This window comes from Triticum aestivum, chromosome 7B, assembly GCF_018294505.1.
Source record: "Triticum aestivum cultivar Chinese Spring chromosome 7B, IWGSC CS RefSeq v2.1, whole genome shotgun sequence".
Classification (NCBI taxonomy): domain Eukaryota; kingdom Viridiplantae; phylum Streptophyta; class Magnoliopsida; order Poales; family Poaceae; genus Triticum; species Triticum aestivum.
The window spans coordinates 762,407,121-762,415,253 of NC_057813.1; the positions used below are offsets into that span (position 1 = coordinate 762,407,121).

At 43.6% G+C, this 8,133-nt stretch overlaps 1 pseudogene; it reads left to right on the top strand.

Annotated features, from left to right (window-relative positions):
* Positions 1-472: 472 nt before the first annotated feature.
* LOC123159509 (ervatamin-C-like) lies at positions 473-1,495 on the top strand (annotated as a pseudogene).
* Positions 1,496-8,133: the final 6,638 nt, after the last annotated feature.

An 8,133-nucleotide genomic window follows, 5' to 3' on the forward strand; every position in this document is an offset into this window, starting at 1 on the left:
TTTATAACATTATGAAAATTTAATAAATTCATTGACTAGAAGGAATCTTTGTATTTACTAGTCGTGATTGGATACCTGTGATTGAACATCTTTCCAAATATAAAGGTGGCAATTTAGTTGTGTATGATTTCATTCGGATAATTTTGAATACATGCCACACAACTTCTGCGTGTAAAGATATGACCGAAGGAAAGCGTTAAAAGGAGAAGTATGAATTGGAAAAAAGTTAAGACTCGTTTAATTCTATCTCATACATGGAAAGTCCTGCATGCAAATAAATTAGGAAACTATTTCAGCATTTCCTAGTTAATTCAGGGTATACGCAGAAGCTAAATGTGCACTACAAGGATTTCTACTATATATAAGGAGGACCAAAGCTACCTAGGACACTCGAAGCAACCACTTAGAATTTACAATGGCAAGAGCAATTGCAACGATATGGATACTTATGGCCATCGTGCTTGTTGCTGCTATGCCGGCAGTGAGATCGATAGACATCACAGATAGGGACCTGTGGTCGGAGGAGTCCATGCGGGCACTATATGAGCGTTAGTGTGAGCATCTCAATGTGGGTTGTGACCTCGGTGACGAGGCTCCGCGCTTTAACGTGTTCAAAGAAAATGCTCGCAGGATCCACGAATTCAACCAAGGTGACGCACCCTACAAGCTGAGCCTAAACCTCTTCGGTGACATGACCAATGAAGAGGTTGACCATATGTACGGTCACTGCTCTAACCTCACATCAGATGGCGTGAACCGGCACCAAGGCAACTTCACAGATGGCGTTGTTGTTGCACGCGACAACCTCCCAATGTATGTGGACTGGCGCATGATGGGGTATGATCAACGCCCATCGGCGGTGACAAGCATGAAGCGGCAAAATGGTTGTCGGGCCTGTTGGGCCTTTGCGGCGACGGCGGCCGTGGAGGGCATCAACTCCATTAGGACAAGGAATTTGATTCCATTGTCCGCGCAACAACTCGTAGACTGCGACAAGAAATATTTCGGCTGCCGTGGCGGCAACGCGCAATTGGCCTTCAAGTACATAGTGGAAAACGGCGGCATCACCAGCGATGCTAACTACCCGTATGTTGCCTTTGAGCAGGGTCGTTGCTTAGTGCCAAAAAAGAACCCCATCATCACCATCGACGACTTCAGACGGGTGCCGCCAAATGATGAACTAGCCTTGATGCAGGCGGTGGCGTCCCAACCAGTCGTTGTGGTAGTCGACCCGAATGGCTTCCGGCGATATGGGGGAGGCGTATTTGTGGGGCCGTGTGGGACGAATCTGACCCATGAAATGACAGTGGTGGGCTACGGCACCACCGATGAGCATGACCCCAAGAGACGTTTAGACTACTGGATCATAAAGAACTCATGGGGGGCAAAATGGGGTGAAAACGGTTACATCCGCATGGCACGCAGCGTGAGCGGTCTCACCAGGGAGGGATTATGTGGCATCCTGATGGAAGCGTCATACCCAGTGAAAAATTAAGCAAGGATGGTGGCAATGATATGGAGATAGATGTTTGGGACTCGACGCTATATGTTTCTGGAATTTGGTCCTTCCTGTCGTCCATCATGATTCGGGCACAAAGTGGCATTTGGTGGAATATGAAGTGCAATAAATTCCTAAAATATAGCTATAAGCATATTGAAATGGCCTAGCCTGTTCACAGACATGATCTATATAGTTGGATGATTTGTCTATGATTTATCCCCCTGGTGAAGATTTATGTGATTTTGCTTGTTTGTAGACATCAAAATCTGGGTAGTCCCAATGCAATACTCCCTACATTCCTTTTTATAAGTCGTATTTGCTTTTCGGAAAATTGAACAATGTAAGGTGAATTTATTTTAATTTATCATCGAGGACATTAAAACTAAGTACTAATCCACCCCCTGTCTGGCAATTATAGCATTTTTGGTCATCAGATGAGGACTTTGGGCTTTTCTGTTCGTTTGATCAACTCCCAATCCCGCCTGGGCTTTAGTTTGATCGGAGAATGCTACACGGGCTGGGGCGCTGCTCTTATAAAAAAAAGTCAAGCTCATGTGAGCGGCGGTCCTAGAAAGCAACAAACGCAGCCAACTGCCTCACAATTGGGCGAATATTCCGTCGACGTGAGCGACAGAGAAAAAAAATCACAGTTGTAATACTTGCGCGTGCGTCTGTGGGCGTCATCTGCTCTTCATAAGGAGAAAACACAAATCTTGCCAACCACACTCGCACGTCGGCGAACCATCCGTATGAGGTGAGCGACCTAAGCCTCGCCACTATACACCACGGAAAGTTGGAAACGTCCGCACGATGTGAGCGACTAAATGAAAGTTCAACCATTTCATGGGGACGTACTAACCTCATTTTATTTTGGCAAATGTCCTAAATCCCTTAAAATTTGACATTTTCCTTATCCAACTAAAACATACTTTCAAAAATTCCCAAATAGTTTTTTGCAATAAAAAACATTACCGCTCTAAATAGTTGTATCAAATACCAACATTAAAGTGTCAAAATTGAAAGCTACATCAATGCGCGCCTTTAATGATCTCGTTAAAACAATACAACTAAGTTAGCTAGAGGCTCCACAGCGTTTTGAGTCTCTCAGCCACTGGATGAGTTTAATGTATTATCTAGATCAACTCGGTTGTCCCACCTTGTACACGCTCTCCAAGAAACTTTTCGGGGGCGGCTACTCTGCAGAACGAGCACATGTTCCCTGTCAGTAATTGGGCCGACAAAGGCCCAATTCTTCACTTCGCATGATAAGTTGCCAGCTGGCCTCTTATAAAAAAGTTTCCAACTGGCCAGACAGGCCGTCCAGGTCCAGGTTTTGTGTTGCGACATCTATCAGTCACTAGCATTCATAAGGATTACATCATTTGGATGGTGGTAACCTACACTATGACTCATGGCATATGAAACATACAAAAACAAAATGAAAATTTAATACTAGCCAGGGTCCAATGCCCCCTCCCTGACATGAATCTTATAATTTGGAAAAGTTCCCACCATCCAAATAATGCTATTTTGTAGTGAGATAGGTTTGAACTGGGTGAGGCTCTCGTATTTGATACTCCCTCTGTAGAGAAATATAAGATCATTTAAATCACTAAAGTAGTGATCTAAACGCTCTTATATTTCTTGACAGATGGAGTACAAATCATATATGAATTGTCTAGTGATATAAACGCTCGTATATTTCTTGACAGAGGGAGTACAAATCATATATGAATTATCTCCACCTGTCTATTAGTTACTAATAGATGGCAGTTGTCTGTAAGCTGCCCTTTTCCATCTCTCCTTCAAATTATCCTGAAGTACTACTGTTTCTGTCGACCTCTAGATCAAAACCACCCGAGGCACATTATTGACAGTGACAAATCGTAATGGAACGTGCCTCATATATATACCGTGGATAATACGATCAGACTGCCAAGACCTATCCCAGCAGCCTTAAGAAGGATAACTTTTCAGATTCCACATGATGAAAAATGAAAAGAGAGGCTATGAAATTCTATTATTTAAAAAGAATGTAAGGTTCCAGTTTCACCTTACTTCCCCACCAACTGAATGTACATGGTTGCTTTGTTTGACTTGTATGATAATCAATCTCCTTAATTTACTCATCTTCTGAACTAATTTCATTTTAATTTACTTACCAAACTTCTCATCAGAATATAAGGTAAATCACAGGCTAACGTAAATTATAGCGCAGGAGCATTGTCCTAGTGAAAAATAAAAGCAAATGTTGGCTCTTTGATATATGATGATGCATACATGACACTCTGCTCATGTAACCGAGCCTTCATTCCACAAAAAATTAGAACGCACCTTTCAAACATGCTACTCTGCCTATATAGTTGCAGGGTGAACATAGAATTTAATTGCAATTACTTTTGTTAGCCAACTAATTGCATTCTACCAAGCTGCCAAACGAGTTCTATGTGTTACACAAATGTTCGAAAACTGATGTTTTTCTTTTTATGATTTTCTAGAAGGGTGGTGGTATTGTGATTGTTTGCAGTTGTTATGGTTGTAAATGATGCTTGGATGTCGACTGAATGCATGTTCAGTTTACACCGCTGGAACTGGTGGATTCAGAAGAAAAGAATGCTCATCCCTGAGGCCCGAACTGTGTAATGGTGCCACAGAATGTTTCATCATTGTGGTTGATCTTTGATTCTAAATGCACTGGGTATTTTAAATGTACTTATTGAAATATGTTCAGTTGACACCGGTGGAACTGGTGGATTCAGAAGAATGCTTGTCCCCAAGGACTGAACTGTGTAACGCCGCAGCAGAGAACGATGTCGACCACGGCCTCGTCTGTCTGGCCCTGAGGTAAACTCGCTGGCATCAAGTGCCCCCTGCCTTTGCCAACGGCCTTCTATCAAATTTGCATCAAAGCACTTCATTCGTTCATTCGGAAGAACTGGCATTTCCATGATCTCACAAGAAAGAATAGAGCAGAGTTGAAGCTACACATACACCCATGTTCATTAATCTAAGGAGTTGCCGATCCTGTTGCTAGTGTCTGCAAAATCAATCAGGGATTGAGTAAACAGGAATAGATTCAGTTGATTAATCTAAGGATTTACCGATCCTGCAGCCACAGCTGTTAATTAATTCAGCGAGGTGAGACTAGCAAGCTCATGACTAAGTTAGCTCAAAAAAAGTTAGCTCTGCTCTCTAGTATGTATCCTTCCGCTCCAAATTACTCGTCGCAGAAATGAATGTATGTAGAACTAAAATACATCTAGATACATCCATACCTGCGACAAGTAATTCGGAACGGAGGGAGTACAACACTAGTTATTTTCAAACCATCCACGCCAATTGCGACTAACAAGTCCACGGCAGTAAGCTCGTGTGGTGCATTTTGCATATCATAGTGATCTGTAAAATTCTGTATTTTCTGAAGTCCCCTGCGTCCCACATATCCAGGTTCATCCTTTCATTGTTGAAGAAAACAAGTTTGTTCTTTTGATATGGCACTGATGTCAGTACTGAGGATCAATATTGTCCAACATATGGACGTATTAACTGGATTCCTATCCATCTAAATTAATACGATCTCCCTACACACGTACGTACACCAAAGCTGACTCTTTGATCTCCTAAAACACTAAACTCCCTGATGAATTTGGGCTGTGGGCTGCGTGGCGAGACCCACATGTATGTGTGTGCGCGGTTGATTTTGACTCTTCGGTCAGTTCGAATGTACTCGTCGGTTGGCTAGTGTATGTGTCGGTGCCTCTTTGCTTTTCTTTCTGGGGCTGCTTGAGAATTGTGTGAGAGGGGCGGCAGTGGTCTGTTGCGTGAGAGGGAGTGGCGGTGTTCTTCAGCGTGGCTGCTTGTTCCTCGGAGGAGCGTGCCTGCGCTGGTCTCTTGCGCCTGTGTCGTCTGCCTCTCTCCGCACATCCCACAGAAAAATCGCTCTGCAAGACGCGTCTATCGCTCTAGTACTTGCTACTAGACTACGTAGACCTAAGCTAACCCCGTGCCAACTCCAGCATCATATAGTATATGGTACTTCCTCCGTTCCTAAATCTAAGTTTTTTTTAGAGATTCCACTATGGACTACATACGAAGCAAAATGAATGAATATACAATCTAAAATATGTTTATATATATCCGTATGTAGTTTGTAGTGCAATCTCTACAAAAGATTTATATTTAGAACGCAGGGAGTAGAACCTAACGAACCTTCCTACCTACACCCACCTTAGCTGACTAGCTTGGAGCCGACAGATCCTCCTGGATGAATGAATAATTTTAGTTGGTGCCTGCTCCAAGTCAATAGACTACACCTAGCAGCAAACAAGTAGATCTCAAGGTAAGTACACTGCATAATCACATCCAAAGCAATCCATTCTAAATTTTCCACACATGGACATGCACGTAATATATAGTGCTTAATTAATGGACGTCGATAAGTGCCACACGTGTGGGCGTTAGGGGGGTTTGCCCACACATTTTGTGTGGTGTGTAAGAGGAACAGCCCACACACCTACGTGTGGGCAAAACAAATAATGCCCACACACACCTCTTTTTTTCCTCCCGATCCCTCTCACATGCGTGCGTGTGGGCGAAATAGATAACGCCCACACGCCCCGTACGTCAGGCCTCGTACCTCGTGCTCCCGCACGCCCCGCGTACAGTCACCGCACGTCCCACAGTTGCCATGGTCCAGACCCTCGTCCATGTTCGTTTAGCTGCAGTTGCCATGTCGCTGAACTTCGGTTGTCATGTCGGGCAACTACAGTTGTCATGGTTGCTCAACTGCAGTTGCCATGTATGGTCTGGTCTACTACAGTTGCCATGATTTCAAAACTTTAGAAGTTGCCACCCACTAACACTAGGCAGTTGCCATGTAGCACTACAAAAAGGCATGGCAAAAAAAATGTTCGGGTAAAAAAGAGAGTTGCCATGTTCTCACAAGCACGCTAAGGCAGTTGCCACGTAAAAGAAAGAGTTGCCATCTGCTTACATGTACGCTAGGATTGTTGTCATGTACCATGCAAAAACACATGGCAACTCGGGTAAAAGAGAGTTGCCATCTGCTTACAAAGCAAAGCTAGGGCAGTTGTCATGTACCCTGCAGAAACACATGGCAACTGCCAGCTTTGGGTGTGGGCGAGGAGATGGGCGTGTGGGCGAAGTGATAAACGCCCACACACCAGCCCCCCCCCCCCCCCTCCCTGGTGTGGTGAAAAAAAAACGTGTGAGCGACCGGATGAATGCCCACACACCAGCTTAGTCCTACGTGGCACATAAAAACTGCTAGAACACGTCAAGATTCGTGTAGAATTAGTTGGACGAGGATCCATGCGTGTGGGCGAGTTACCAGACGCCCACACGTGTCGGCGTTAGTGCTTTCGTAATTAATTTGGGTTTTGCTGATCCTATGCATCTTGAGATTCACTATCATCGGAAAAGGAAATATTCGATCGTCACCCTTGACCAGAGGTATCTTTGGACAGACGGTCGATCTCACAAATACTCGTAAATAGTGCAGCTAGTTGACCTGAACGAATCACGATGATCAAGGGATAAAAGCTACCATTAACTAATGGACAATCAGATCCAAATCTTGGACCACCGCACTTCGTAAACTGTATTCATTTATGTGGCTGCCACGTACGTGGATGGATCAATCGGCCATATGCATGCAAAGCAAACTAGTGAGCAAGATCAGCGACCTCATGACACTTAGCCAATGTTGTTGCTTCATGGCAGCGGAGTCCTCTGTGCCACTAGCCCACTTGTGATGAAGGTGTTGCCCGATGGATGACAGCCACATTGCCCTACCAACACATCAATGTATTAGCGCCTAATGATGGCCATTGCTAAAGAAGCAGGTCCATATGCAATCAAAAACTGGAAATATTTTTTCCTTCTAAAAAAATGATGTATGTATCTTCATTGATCTACTTGTTAACAATACTACGTACTTAATTACAATACTATGTAGTTAATTAATAAAAAATTGACCTCTTGGAAGGTAAGAGACCATGCATTACCCTCTACCGCTACTGACTTGTTTGTAGTTCTGCTAGTTAGAGTGGATATAGTTACCCTAACTATTACACTTGCCCACACCATGTCTTGTGAAATAGTTAATACAAATAATTTAAAAATATATATTATAGATATGTTCAATGCTTTATATGGTGCCCATAGCACCTCAGACACTGTGTCAAGTGTCGTCGGACTCTCCACTAAGGAAAGGCTTGATGACAGTTAAGGTTGAATTTTTTAGCATAGATTCCTTCTCATCAGGCAATGATCTCGACACGAGATTTGGGGAAGATATATACGTGGCTAGGGGATCCTTCAATACCCGAGCCTATATAATATCATGTGGTGACAAGACGTTTTCATTGCCTGCTAGGCGTTAGGGACGTGTCCGTTGAATATCGAGTTTCAATGTGCGCTTACTGGGGATAAATGAATGGCATGTGGATGAACTTATTTGCACAGTTCCGTTGGAAGTTGCATACTTGCAGTATCTTGTCTTTTAAGCCCATATACGTGGACCTGGGATAATCGTGCAACACGTGGCGAATGCTTTTGCAGCAAAGCTGAAGCCTATAAATTGAGGGCCCTTACACAATATCCACATGACA